The sequence below is a fragment of the Apodemus sylvaticus genome, chromosome 9, assembly GCF_947179515.1.
Source record: "Apodemus sylvaticus chromosome 9, mApoSyl1.1, whole genome shotgun sequence".
Taxonomy (NCBI): domain Eukaryota; kingdom Metazoa; phylum Chordata; class Mammalia; order Rodentia; family Muridae; genus Apodemus; species Apodemus sylvaticus.
The window spans coordinates 3858768-3873448 of record NC_067480.1 but is presented as its reverse complement, the minus strand read 5'-3'; the positions used below and the strand labels follow the sequence as shown (position 1 = coordinate 3873448).

At 40.1% G+C, this 14681-nt stretch overlaps 1 pseudogene; it reads left to right on the top strand.

The window, feature by feature from the left end:
- Positions 1–1828: 1828 nt before the first annotated feature.
- LOC127692749 (40S ribosomal protein S24-like) lies at positions 1829–2271 on the top strand (annotated as a pseudogene).
- Positions 2272–14681: the final 12410 nt, after the last annotated feature.

Sequence of the window (14681 nt, the reverse complement as noted above, 5' to 3'; positions counted from 1 at the left end):
TCTGTTACGGTCCAGGTACTGAGGAATAGAACTCACCCTAAGAATCATCCCAGATAGTTTGGCTGTTTGCTTCAAGCATTCCAGGGCACTGTTGATGAGTAGCTGGCAAATTTGAAATCAGAACGTATTATTGTAAATATTCATGTAGAAGATGTTTTGTTGACAAATTTATGAATTCCATTTTGGCTATCCTGTATTTAAGTTTTAAAATTACTTTAGACACATGATTCCTGCCTCTGTGACAGGGCCAGCAGGCACTGGTCTCCAGAAGTGTTGGTGGTTGCTATGGGTATAAGGCTTGTTTAGATAATAATGTATATATTTTACATTCCTCCTTTAAAAAAAGTCCTCCCTGTTAACATTAATGACTCCATGATAATCAGAAATAGGATGAGTCTAGAAGATGAAGGTGGGGTTAATGTCTCAACAAAATGGTAAATGCTAGGACCTTCAAGTCAGCCCATAAGGCTGTGGAAAAGAACTCTAAAAACACAAATCCAAAAATACATAATTTCTCAACAATGCAAAAATTAAGGATGCAATATGAGTTATATGAGGGCTTCATAAATCAAAAGAACAGAGGAAGCTGCATTAATGAGCCAGCTTGTCAGAAAGATACAAAGGCAGGCAGATTCCTGAGTTCAAGGTCAGCCTGGGACACAAGGAATCCAGGCCTAGGTGTGGTGGAAATGGTAATTTCAGGATTATGTCCTGCCCAGCTAGCTTATCTTCTATGTTCAACAGAGGCAGGCAGGTCTCTGAATCCTTTTTCAATGTTAAGAGAAAAATGTATGTTTTCTGTTTCCTAAGAAGGAGTTGGGATCACGGGATGCTGATTCACAGGCTAATCAAAAGGAAAACTAAAGTAAATGACTGGATTGATACATAAAATAAAAGACTGGGCTTATGATCTGAGGAGATGAGGTATCCAGAGAATTTTATAGAATAGCAGGAAAGAACTGCTTGGAGAATTGTCTCAAGCAGAACATATGTGTGTGTGTGTGTGTGTGTGTGTGTGTGTGTGTGTGTGTGTGTGTGTGTGTGGAGAGAGAGAGAGAGAGAGAGAGAGAGAGAGAGAGAGAGAGAGAGAGAGAGAGAGAGAGAGAGAGAGAGCTGTCTGGAGATCTCCAGAAAAAGCAGATCAGAGAGAAAGCAGAACACAGAGAAAGCAGGCTGAAAAGCTGTTTTGAGCAGATCATAAGCCGCCAGCTTAGCCCCAAGATTTGACTATGAGTTGTTTGCTTTCTCCATGCCCATATACCCCTTTTCTCAGAACCCTTCTCCAAGTTGAGATTGGTCCTTGGCACCAGACAATTAATGTCTTCTCACACAGTGGAAACATCTCTGAAGATAGTGACAAAAGACCTCAGGTATGTCTGAGCTGCCTGAGTTATACCCGTTCAGTAAATAACACAAGTTAGTTATCTGATAGTTTTATTTATGAAATATGTGTAACTAGTTTTCAGTTACAATAAAAGTAAAGACATACTCATATTTCTAGAGTAATTTAAATTCTGGAGACATTTCTCAGGAAATCTGTCTTCTAAGTACTCCCTGGGTGTGACTTCAGACATTAGAGATGATCCCTTGGTTCATTTAGTTTCCTAGAAATCTTTCAGTGCACTGCTGGCAACAATACTATGATGTCAAAATGTAGCATACCAGACCTTGCAATGGTGTACTAAGTGATAGGTACTCAAAAGATGTATACTGTGTTGCAATGAACAAATTAGACCAGGGTCGTATCCTTCTCAAGGCACCCATTCTGGGTGTTGATATGATTGGTTGGCAGTGAGCACACCTCTCTTCCTCCTGTGCAGCTCCAGCACCATAGCCATCATGAATGACACAGTAACCATCCTGACCAGGAAGTTCATGACAAGCCATCTGCTTCAGAGGAAACAGATGGTCATTGATGTCCTTCATCCTGGGAAGGCAACAGTACCAAAGACAGAAATTCGGGAAAAACTGGCCAAAATGTACAAAACCACACCAGATGTCATCTTTGTATTTGGATTCAGAACCTACTTTGGTGGTAGCAAGACAACTGGCTTTGGCATGATCTATGATTCTTCAGATTATGTAAAGAAAAATGAGCCTAAACACAGACTTGCAAGGCATGGTCTTTATGAGAAGAAAAAGACCTCCTGAAAACAACAAAAGGAATGCAAAAACAGAATGAAGAAGGTCAGGGGACTGCGAAAACCAGTGTTGGGGCTGACAAAAAATGAGTGGAGATTGGACACAGCCAAAGGTATAGATCTGCAGTGACCTGCTGTTCTGCTGTGATGTGCAGATTTCTGAGAGGACAAATAAACTAAAAAGCTTCTTTAAAAAACAAAACCAAACAAAAAGCAAAAAGACGCCCACTTCTGTAGGAAAATCTGGAGAGAAAATGAACGTTGAAAGGAAGCAAAGAGAGGACTGAAACAGTGAGCCAAGAAAAATCAGAAAACAACAATAACAGTGAAATGTAAAAGTATGTTCTGACACAAAGTCCAATGAATGAGCAGCAGGAGAGAGAATAGTTCAGTAATTTCAGTAACCTTGACATATTTATTCAAACCAATAATCCTCATGTTGTCCAGCAGTGGCTTCAATAGAATATACAAAATACAAAATACAAATATAATTTTGTAAACATGTTTCAAGTTATCATGTTGAATTGCCCAGTAGTGAACCATCATGCTACCCCTCCTGATTCAAGGCTAATACAGTCACATGGGAAGACAACTCACTGACCATGGAACATATTCTGGGCTGGGAAAATTCTGCAGTATGAGGAGTCCTTGAGAGAGAGTTGCTGTGTAACCCAGGCTGGCCTCAAATCGTGATGGCCCTGCCATAGTCCCTCATGGATTGAGATCATAGACACTGACCAATGTGCTTGGATTACAGTGTTCTTTGCCATTATTCATGGATATTTCTTTATGAAACTCACTGATCTTCATTCTACATTGGGTCTACACAGTCAGGCTCAAATCTACCAGAAGCTTCCCTGTCTGACAACTGGCCCCAGAATAGCATTATATTGTGTGACGTCTTTCATATACTAAAAAGCTTTCATATCCAGCTCCAGTCAGCAAGTACTTGTAGGCATTGATAATAGTGTCTGGGTTTTGTAACTGTATATGGAAGAGATCCCTAGGTGGGGTAGTCTCTGGATGGTCTTTCCCTCAGTCTCTGCTCCACACTTTGTCTCTGTATCTCCTTCTAGGGGTATTTTGTTCCCCCTTCTAAGAAGGACCAGAATATCCATACTTTGTTCTTCCTTCTTCTTGCGCATCATTAGATATGTGAATTGTGTCTTGGGTATTCCAAGCTTCTGGGCTAATATCCACTGGAGGCTCTGCTAGTGCATGACAAATACAGAGGGGGGCACTCCCAGTCAGCCATTGAACTGAGCACAAGATCCCCCAATAGGGGAGCTAGAGAAAGGAGCTGCAGGGGTTTGCAGCGCCATAGAAGGCTCAACTATATGAACCACCCAGTACTCCCAGAGCTCCCAAGGACAAAACTATCAACCAGAGAGTGTACATGAAGTTACCCATGGCTCCAGATGCATAGACAGTAGAGGATAGCCTTGTTGGATATCAAAGGAAGGAGGGGACCCTGGTCCTAGAAAGGCTCGATGCAGCAGTGTAGGAGAATACCAGGACGGGGAAGTGGGAAACAGTTGATTGGGGAACAGGAGGAGGGGAAATGGCTTATGGGATTCTTGGGGGGTCGGGGGACCAGAAAAGGGGAAATCATTTGAAATCTAAATGAAGAATATATCTAATAAAAAGAAGTACAAGAAGTGTCTAAAATGGTATTGTACGTATTATACATTTGTACATATTGTACATCACATCTTTACTACAAGTTGTCAGCTGAGTTTAGTAGAGATTGTAATTGGTATCTTTTCAAGAAAATAAAACTATAATACAATAAAAAAAAAAAGCTTTCACATATAAAAAGTGAAAAGTCTGGAGGGTCTGATTGCAAGTTCAGGTTCTTAATTAATTTGTGATTGCTCTGACATCAACTCCAAAATAAACACAAGCAGATGACTGTCATCACCACCACTACCACTTGTAGAAATTATAAAGATCAGTGGATGACAGTAAACTAGTACAGCATTAGACATCATCAGTTCAGCCAGAAGCAGCCATTGTCAATGCCCATGAGAATGTGTGTATTCTATTTCTAAAAGACCCACCAACTTTGCCTGCTTTTTCTACCTTTGCCTGATCTTCTTACACATCTCTTCCTCCTGCTCTTGCTTCCCTTTAATTAATTTTCACACTGAACCTAAACTCTTAAACAAAAGCATTTCCTTTTATAGCAGTTTTCAATTCATAGTAAAATGAGGGGAGGTAAAAAAGTCTTCTATCGATATATATGCTATCCCCATACATCTGACATTGTTGTGTCCCCGATTCCACAGGAACCGCAGGAGAGTTTAAGAACTGCAGGGCCTGTTGCAAATATTTAGAAGAGTCTCTATTTTATTAATACAAGTCAGACTCAGCTCACAAACCTTCCTACTACACAAGGAGGAGTGCAACACCAAGCCTAGAAGACTTCAAGTTTTTATACAGCATAGTTAGGGATTCTTTGGATATTAGGATGATCGGGAGGTGATAAAGCAAGTCATCTTTCAAACAGGATATATTGGATATATCCTTTGTTCATGCGGCAGGACCAAACTGTGCTACCGGGAGGGGGAACTCTTCTGACCTAAGGAGCAGCTTTACGGCGCTATCAAGAACTTAGTGTGTTTTACAACTGGCTATAGCTGTCTGTGACCACCTGATTGCTTCTCTTTCATGATCTAAAGGTGGGACCTTAATCTTCCCAAGGATATTTGACTTTTGTGTGTCTTCCCCAAGGACAGGACCTAGCTGCACCTGCTCAGCTTTATCAGTGAGAGTACCAGCTTCACTTTGGTGACATGGTAACACAGAGGCGATGGAGGTTGTCATTTGTCTGCTCAAGCTGGCATCTGTGGCTCCTTGGGGCGGTTTCATTAAGGGGTGCCTCTATGGAAACATGGACAGCAATATTCCTGTGCCAGACCAGGCCCTCTTTGAAGGGCCAGAGAAGGGGAAGGAAGCCTCACACTTGCTACAGGAAGGAGCAGGGAGTGGGGGAAGGGGAACTTCTGCAGGATAGTGCAGAGGCAAGTCGCCTGTGTGCTTCAACATTTTCTCCTGTTAACATCTGGCATTAGTGGTACAGCTGTGATGAACCTTTCTGAGGAAAGGACATCCGATAAACTTCATTGACACATCACAGGATCACAGTCTCCATTAGTACACATTCTTGGTTTAAATACTATTGGTTTGTACAAATCTACAATGACCTGTATCCGCCACTACAATATCACACAGTATGGTTTACACTGAAAGTCCACTGCTGGTTTATTCTTCCTCCCCTCTCCTCCAGTACCCGGCCAATCACTGATCTCTTTGCTGTGGCCAGGCTTTTGTCTTCTCCATGTTGGAAATACATCATATGTAGTCTTGCCTAGTAGCTTCTTTCACTTGTTTGCATAGAGTTGGGTATCTGTATGTCTTTGTGACTAAAGTTAGGTGTCAGTGTTTGTGGCTTGAGATCTTGTTTCTTTAGGTCAGCATATTCTTTATATCACAATAATATTCCATTTTGTAAATGTATCATAGCTGATTTATCCATCCACTAAAAAACTGAAAGGTAACTTGTTTCTCCAAGCAGGTAAAGATTGTTAGGTTGGATCAAGAACCACATAAGGCGTTTATAGGTTAATACACTCTCAGAGAAAATTCATACATGGAGAGCACTTTAAATTCTAACCCAAGTTATAAAAAGTTTATTGTGCAGCAAGAGTTTGGTGATTTCTTTAGCCATAGCACATCTTTGCTTATGATAAGAATAGTTCTTGATATTTGCTCCACTATGGCATAGTTATACCAAGAAATCCTATTATAGATGCTCTACCAGGTAATATCTCCATTTTAAAGTTTTGCAATCGTCCCCACTCCCATTGTTTGGGGCTCACATGAAGAGCAAGCTGCAAATCTGCTAAATATGTACAGAGCAACCCAGATCCAGCCTGTGTATGTCCTTTGATTGGTCATTCCATCTCCGAGAGCCCTGAGGGTCCAGGTTGGTTGATTCTGTTGATCTTTCTGTGGAGTTTATCCCCTTTGGGGCCCACAATCCTTCCATCTGTTCTTCCATAAGAATCTTCAAACTCTATCCACTGTTGGGCTGTAGGTGTCTGCATCTGTCTGAGTCAGCGCTGGGTGGAGCCTCTCAGAGGATAGCCATGTTAGACTTCTGTCTACAAGCATAACAGAGTATCATTAATAGTGTCAAAGACTGGTGTTTGCCCATGGCATGGTGTCTCAAGTTGGGCCAGTTATTGGTTGGCCATTCCCTCAAACTTTGTTCCATCCCCAGTGTATTTCTTGTAGACAGGATAAATTTGGGGTTGAAAGTTTTGTGGGTGGGTTGGTGTTCCTATCACTCTCTGGGGTTCCTGCCTACAACAGGAGCAGGAGACTATCCCAAAAGCTCTTGCCTATCCATGTGATATGTTCTTCTAGATGGCTTCCTTGTTTGGTCTCAGTGGGAGGGGAAGTAAGTAGCCTTTCCTTCCAAGACTTAAAGTACCAGGGTGGGGGGGTACCCAGGAGGGAACACACCCTTTCAGAGGAGAAGAAAAAGGAGATTGGGTGGAGAAATTGTAGGAGGGGTGATAGGGTGGAGCAGTGAGCAGGATATAAAATGAAAAAGTAATAATAATAATAATAAATTATTTTATTATTTTTTTTGTTTAGTAGAATGTATTAGTTAATTTATTTATTTATTTATTTTATTTTTTATTTACATTGCAAATGATTTCCCCTTTTCTGGGTCCCCACTCCCCGCAAGTCCCATAAGCCCTAATAAATTATTTTAAAATAAATTTTGTGACCTTTGGCTCAATAAATCACACAATGTACAGAGACATGGTAAACTTCCCTTCTCCACTTACGTAGAGTCATCTGAATCCCTGCAGAAACCGAAGTTAAAATACTACTGCTGCCATGTCTCCTGTTCATTCTTTCTCTTTCCTTTTCCAGCACACACACGGCTGCTGGTGGAAGTCAGCGCTGTACCTGTTACATGATTCAATGGTTTGTAACACAGGTATCTTTCCTGTGGTGTTCAGAGATTATTACAGAGGAGGCAGATGACTTACACTTGTTAGGACCATGTTGGGTAACCCTGCTATTGAGGTAGCTATCCCCCACGACTGGATGGCTTTCTGAGCTCAGCTCAAAAGGAGACACTTTTTTTTCTCAGTGTGGCTTCCCTTTCTCTGCCTCTGTCTGGAGAGTGTCTTTGTCTGGAGGGTGTCCCTGAACACAGGTGGCCAGCCTTACCTGAAAAGCTGACCTTGTGCAAAGTTCTCTCTCTATAAGGCTGCACAACTCAGTCCAAACGTGCTGCTTTGACTTCCTGCCCACGTTATAATTAGGTGTTGTATTTTGTAACAAAATAAAAGGGGAAATAATCCTAATGCTTCCCACTCCAGATATCCAGATGTCACAAACATGAGTGTGCGAGCATAGGTGTGCACACACACACACACACACACACACACACACACACACACACACATCCAAACAAGTAACAGACTCTGGTTGCCAAACATCCTGCAGAGCATAACCCTAGACCTATATTGTCCAGAGGACAACTGCTTGATACTTTCTTCAAGCACAACCTCTAATGCAACCAGATTTCTAAAACTTTTCTTTAGCCCTTCTTGCTCACTGATGCTGTAACTAATCAACCCGTCCCAATTATACCCCTGAAAAGGTCCTTATATACCTTATCCCTGAAACAATAAGGTACACCTGTTTCTCTGCTGTAGTCTCTGGAGGTCATTCTGCCATACTGGGGGCCATGGGAACCCTCCTCTCTATCTCTGCTCTCTTAATCCTCTCAAGCTGGCAGCCAACAGTCTCTGAGGAGAAGGGAGAGGATCACAAAACCGTTTCTCAGAAATTAGCTGACCAAGCCACTGTTGACACTGGATACTTTCCTAACTGGCTTTGAACCCCCATCTCTTGTTTCCCTAGTAACATTAATTTTTAAAGAGGAATATGTCACACTTGATCTCCATAGAGCTTGAAACACCTCATGAATGGAGAAAAGAAGCACCGGAACCACCCTTCCTCAAGACAAAAGTCCCATGTTATGGAGAGATGGGTGGGGGTGGAGGGCTTCACTAAGAACCCCTTAAGGAAAAGCCATCTCTTTTGTGTATCACATGGGTATTTTATAGATTCTTTTTTAATTAAAAATATTTAATCTATAATAGTACATGATTTTTGGTCAACATTAGTTCTCTGACTTTGGCTAAAACATGGCATTCTAAACTGCTCAAAAAAAATTAAGATTATAAACTATTGTTGCTCCCTCCCTTAAGATGAACAAGGCTGTCAATCACCTGTCAATCACCTAACCCTAACCCTAACCCTAACCCTAACCCTAACCCTAACCCTAACCCTAACTCTAACTCTAACCCTAACCCCCAGCAGGACAGCTGTCTGTCCTCTCTGAAGTCATGCAAAAAAGATGGAGGGAATTGCCATCCATCTTGATGAGATTCTTGATGAGATTTGAACTCCAGAAGCTCCTCCTCAGCTCTCTAGGGACCCTCACTGCTTGCTCACTTCTCTGAAGTTTAACATAGAAAGTTCAACTTAAATAACTCGTTCCTGTCTCTTACCCTTCTCTAGACAGCCAGCAAACTTTACAGCTTATTTAATTGCTTTTTTTCACTCAGACCCCATGGATGTTGTCCATGTGTTTGCTATGCCTGTTTTTACTTTTTTTCCCTTCTCCTTCTTCCCTTGGCATTGTGTCCTACGTGTGTGAACCACCACAACCTGATAAAGTCATTTGTCTGTGAGAGGAAGATTCTATAAAAAGGGATTCCTTGTTATCTGGTAACATACTGACAGGCTCGTTTACGATAGTGTGTCTAATGACTGTTCCTCCTTCAATATGGAAGCCTTGTTTGTAATATGCCATGTATTTAACAAAGGTGGCTTACAGTATGACTGTCTGTGTCTGTTGAATTCTGCAGGTGATGGTTTACCCTGGTGTGAATTGTTGCCTGTAACTTACATTTAATGGTTAATGAGTGTGTATATGAATGTGGGGGCTTTGAGAGCTTCCGCATCCTAGCACTTCAGAAACTAACGAGAAGAATCCAATGCAGGGTTCAAAGTGCTAGTCTACACAGGTAGTAAATTGTAGGAACCAGAGAGTGCAAACAGCAGAACTCTGTGTGCTTGGCTGCTGAGACAAATGTTTTCTCCAAATGGGTTCTCCCTATAATGCTACAAATAAAGTAGGCCTGAAATATTTACTGTATCAATCCTCAGCTGGAAGCAGAAAGAGGATTCTGAAAAAAAAAAGCCGATTATCTCTGTGATTTATAATTAAATGCCATGAGTTACCTACTTGTTCCTTTCTTTGTTAATCTATCTGTCCTTTGGAGACTAATAATCACCGGCAATTTGACAATTGAATCATGCTCCTGTTAAACATTTTATCTGAAGTAAAATTATAAAATGGTTATTTTGCTAAACACCAGAAAATGATAGTATGTCCAAGAATCTATGCTCTTAGATCTAAATCAGCAGTAGCAAATCTTACAACATCAAAGAGTGTGCTTTTGCATTGGCTGTGCCTCATGGTGCTGCTGACACACAGAGACATCTGTATCTTACAAAGCAGTGCTAAGGAAAAACCTTTTATAATTTAGCAATTCTTGTCAGTGTTTTTTTTTTAATGTACTCTGAAAGGCTACTTGTTTTCCAGGAGACAGCTCCATACCCAGATACAAACTGAAACCATACTCAAGTGCATTTGAAAAATAGTATATGACACCAGGCAGAAGAATGTATGAGAGGAAATGGAGAGAAGGGAGTGGGGTTGTATTTGTTTAAAATGCATTATATCCATGTTTTTAATTCCCAAACAATAAATTTTTAAAATTTGAGCAACTATGATATCTAACTATTAATATGAATATTATTATTACAATTAATATGAATGAATATAGGATGAATTAGAATTTTCAAAAACATCCAGTTAAACGCAAACATCATAAACTTATAAACATAGCATGAGTTATATTTTAATATCAAATTTCTCTAACCCCTTTCATATCAGTTGCTTTATATTAAGAGATATTAATCTGGTGGGATTTTTTTTCTTTTATAGAAACTTTAAGTTAGGTTTTTGTTCCTGACTCATGAAGAAATAGAACTATGCCTACCAGAAGCACAGAACAATGGAAAGCACTGTGCTGGTACATCAGCATGTTACAACTTACGCTCTTGTTTCCCTTGTATTTGTATTTGCTTGGCCAGCATCTTTCATCTTCTAGCATCTTGATATCGATGCCACCAAATGAAAGGGGATGAAGGCAGAGAAAGTCTACATCCTCCTTCAACACATTGGATCACTCGTATCATCACAATTTATCAAGGTATTTTCTGTGTTTTTCTACTTGGTGACCCTGGACAAGCCTCATGGTTCTGAAGTCCTTCATTGGGCATTATAATTCTACTTACATTACTCTAGCTACATTAAGAATTAAATTAAATATTTTTGGTGATAATTCCAGACTTGAAACCTTTGAACAAATATTACATACAATAAAACACAAATGTGCCTCCTTGGTGATCTGAATGCAAGTGGCCTCCATAGGCTCATGGATTTGAATACTTGGTTTATAGTTGGTGGAACTGCTTGGAAAGGATCAGGAGGCATGACCTGGTTGGAGGAGGTGTGTCACTGGGGTGGGCTTTGAGGTTTCAAATGCCCATGATATTCCTTAGTTCACTCTGCCTCATGGTTATCACCACCCTTTCCCTTAGATTTAGAATGCATTGTTGGCTCTGACATGAGTTCACCTTCACCAAACCACAAAGGCACAGTTTCCTGATTATAATCACTCCTCATTTGCTTGACATTTGGAACACTTTGTTATCTATTTAGTACTGACATCAGCCTATAAAGTGATAACTAAGTAAGTCTAACAGAATAACAGGTAGTTCTAACTGTAAGAATCTTAAAATGTAACTCTTTGCCTTTTTTAAATTTTTGAAATTATAATATAATTACATCATATCCTCCTTTCTTTTTCTCTCTCCACACTCCACCTTGTTCTCTTTCCAATTTGTGGCCCCCTTTTATTAAGTGTTGTTAAATATACTTATATACGTGAGCACAACATGATCAGTCCGTACAGTGTTACTTGTATGTATATGATGTCAGGATAGACAATTTGTTTTTAGATAATAATGAGGATGATCTTCTCTGGAGAAGGATATTTCTCCTGCTCTCAGCCTTGCTTAGTCACCTGTAGTTCTCTGTCTAGGATGAGGCCTCGTGGGCTTCCCTTTGTCTGCTTATCATGTCTGTTGTTATCTTTGTTTAGCTCATGTTTAGACTGTCATGTTGGTGAGACTTCATGGGTGTGGCTTCTAATATTTCTAGCAGACACCATCTCACAGAAAACCTCATTCCTATACCTCTTATGATTTTTTAACCCCTATTATAAAATAATCCCTGAGCCTTGGCCATGGTAGTCATATTGTAGTACATTTATCCATTGGGACTGAGATCCACAACTCTGTGTTGCATTGGTTGTTTTTCCTATAATGACACTTGTCTGTTGCAATGAGGAGTTTTCTTAATCAGAGATAAGGCCTATACTTATCTGTGTGTATGAAGGCAAATATTTAGAACACAAGATTATGCTGGTTTAGTAAAGTACCAGTTGTAGGCTCTCCTGCAAGATCTATGACTTCATGAACCCAGAGTAGTGGCAAAGGTTTCCAGGAACAGGTACAATGTCCCTCTTGTTGATCAAGCCTTAAGTCCAATTACAGAGCTCTTGGTTACTGTGTGCTTATACTGTATCTTTAGGGTTAGTATACCATGCTGGTAACTGTGGTTCCTAGGTGCATAGCTGAGTAGGACCGTTGATTGTTCCCTCCTTTGGAAGATATCAGCACTCTTTCCATTCCAAGATTAACTAGATTTCCATGTAATCACATATTAGATAGAATGCAATGCTTTTGTCTCTCTGGGCCTGATTTATCCCATTCACTATCATTTTTCCTCTAACACACATTTGTCATAAATATGACTTGACTTTTCTTTACCGCTGATTATTCAACAATTATTCAATTGTTTATATGTGCTATATATTTTCATACTTATTAATCTACTGATGGACATCTAGGTCACTATTGAAAATAGGGATGCAATGAACATGGCTATGAAAGTGTTTCATTATGATACAAAGTGTCTCGGCATGATACACAATATGTTAGGTATGGGCTGAGACTTGGTGTAGCCAGGTCCTATGGCAGTTAGTTGTATTTGGGTAGCTTAAAGAACCACTCATTACTTTACATGCCCATCCACAATAACCACTGATCTTCCTTGTATCACATTCAGAGCACTGTTAGTTTTCTACCATATTCCTGATAATGGCCATTCTGTAGCTGTGAGATATGATCTTAAATTAATTTCAATTTTTATTTACTTGGTGGATAAAACTGTTGTGTTTTAAAATGTTTCCTAGCTATTTACCTACTTCTGGCGATTTGATTTTCCATTTACTTCCTCTGCCTGTTTCTAATGCGCTGTTTATCTTCTTGCTGTTTAGGGCTTTGTGAGTACCTGGGAGATTTTCTCCTGTTCTCTGGGCTCCCTATTTGTTTCTTTCACATTTCTCTAGCTTCTTGCTTCCATGAGATCTTATTTATTGATTGTTGGGATTACTTCCTTTTTGTGTTATGAGGGTCTTATTCAGAAAGCTCTTCCCTGTGCTTATCAATTGAAGAACCTCTAGCAATTTCAGGGTCTGATTTTATATTGAAATTCTTGATCCTATTGTAGTTGAGCTTTGTCCATAGTGAGACATACAGACCTACTTTCATTTTCCTCTGTGTTGAAATTTACTTGTCCCAGCACCAATTTATTTTACTCTATTTTTAAAGTGTCTTTACTATTTGAGAATTTCACGCATTCACACAATGCGTCTTGATGGGATTCACCCCTCTCCCCTCTGATGAAATTCTTCTCCATTCCTCACCACTATTTCCTCCCCAGTTTATGGATTCCCATTTAAAGTGTCTTGATCCACTCAGTGCTGCCTGTGTGTGCATATGTGTAGAATATCAATTAGAACATGAGTAGCCTCTGAGAGGGCACCTCTCAGAGTTTTCTGAAGAAAATTCTCTTTTCTCCAAGCAGCCAGCACCTATAGTACCTAACTCCTCAGCCACAGTTTAGAGTGTGTAATCACTTTCTCAATCCGTGTGGGGCTTTTGTCTGACTTGATCTTGCATAGGTCCTGTGCATGCAGTCACATATGTGTTCATATGTGTTCATATGTGCAGTTTCCCGCTGTGCCCAGAAAATGCTATTTCACTGTACTTTAACTCTTATGGTCTTTATATCTTCTCTTCTGCAATAATCTCTGAGCCTTGATAGGGCACAGTGTGATACACATGTCCCTTTTAGGGCTGGACACTCTACTTCACAGTCTCATATTCTCTACATGTTGAACCATCATCAGTCTCTCTGTTAAGCATCATATAATGTGAAAAGAATCTTCTCTGATAAGGGCTGAGGAAGGTACCAATCTTTGGGTATAAGTATACATCATTAGGTGTTACATTAATATTGTATCCATTTAACAGGATAATATAATAACAGTAGCTCTCCTCAGGGACAATACTTACCCAGCCATAGGTCCTTGGTCCTGATAATAGTAACAGGCATGTGTTCTCTCTTATAGAGCAAACCTTCAATCCAATCATTAAGTGGTTGTTTACTTCCATATTATTCATGTCACAATTTCACAAGTGGACATGATTTAGCAAGCCATTTGTTATTTTGGCTTGATGGATTGATTGGTGATCACTTTTCTCCCATTGTAGCATCCATAGCACCTTCTAGCTGTGTGGCAGCTAACCAGTAAGAGTGGCTGATGCTTCTGGATTGGTACCAGCTTACTTTCTCTGTGTGACATGAGCATGTGTCTTTAGCAATAGGATCACATTACCAAGTTCTGAGGTTATAACTAAGAGCAATATTAATAGCTTGTAATGCTTGGGTGGTTCTAGGGGATCCCAGTGACAAACAATTCAAAATGAAGTAACTTTTCTGTGGTGGTTTGAATAGGAATGGCCCCCATAGACTCAAGCATATGAATGTTTCACCCATAGGGAGTGACACTCTTAGGAGGTGTGGCCTTGTTGGAGTAGGTTGGGCTTTGGTAGAGAAAGTGTGTCACTGTGAGGGAAGGGCTTGAGGTCTCCTATGCTCAAGTTCTACCCAGTGTGACAGTCTCATCCTAGTTGCCTTTGGATCCAGATGTAGAGCTCTTGGCTCCTCCAGCACCTCCATAGAACCCTGTTTCATGTCATGATGATAATGAACTAAGACTCCATAACTGCCAGCCTCAATTAAATGTTTTCCTTTAGAAGAGTTGCTTTGGTCATGGTGTCTCTTCACAACAACAAAACTCTAAGACATTCCCCAGTATTCATTTTGCTTAGAATTTCTTTGGCTATCCTTGGTCTTTTGTGAGTCCACTTAAATATTTGAATTTTTATATGTCTCTAAAT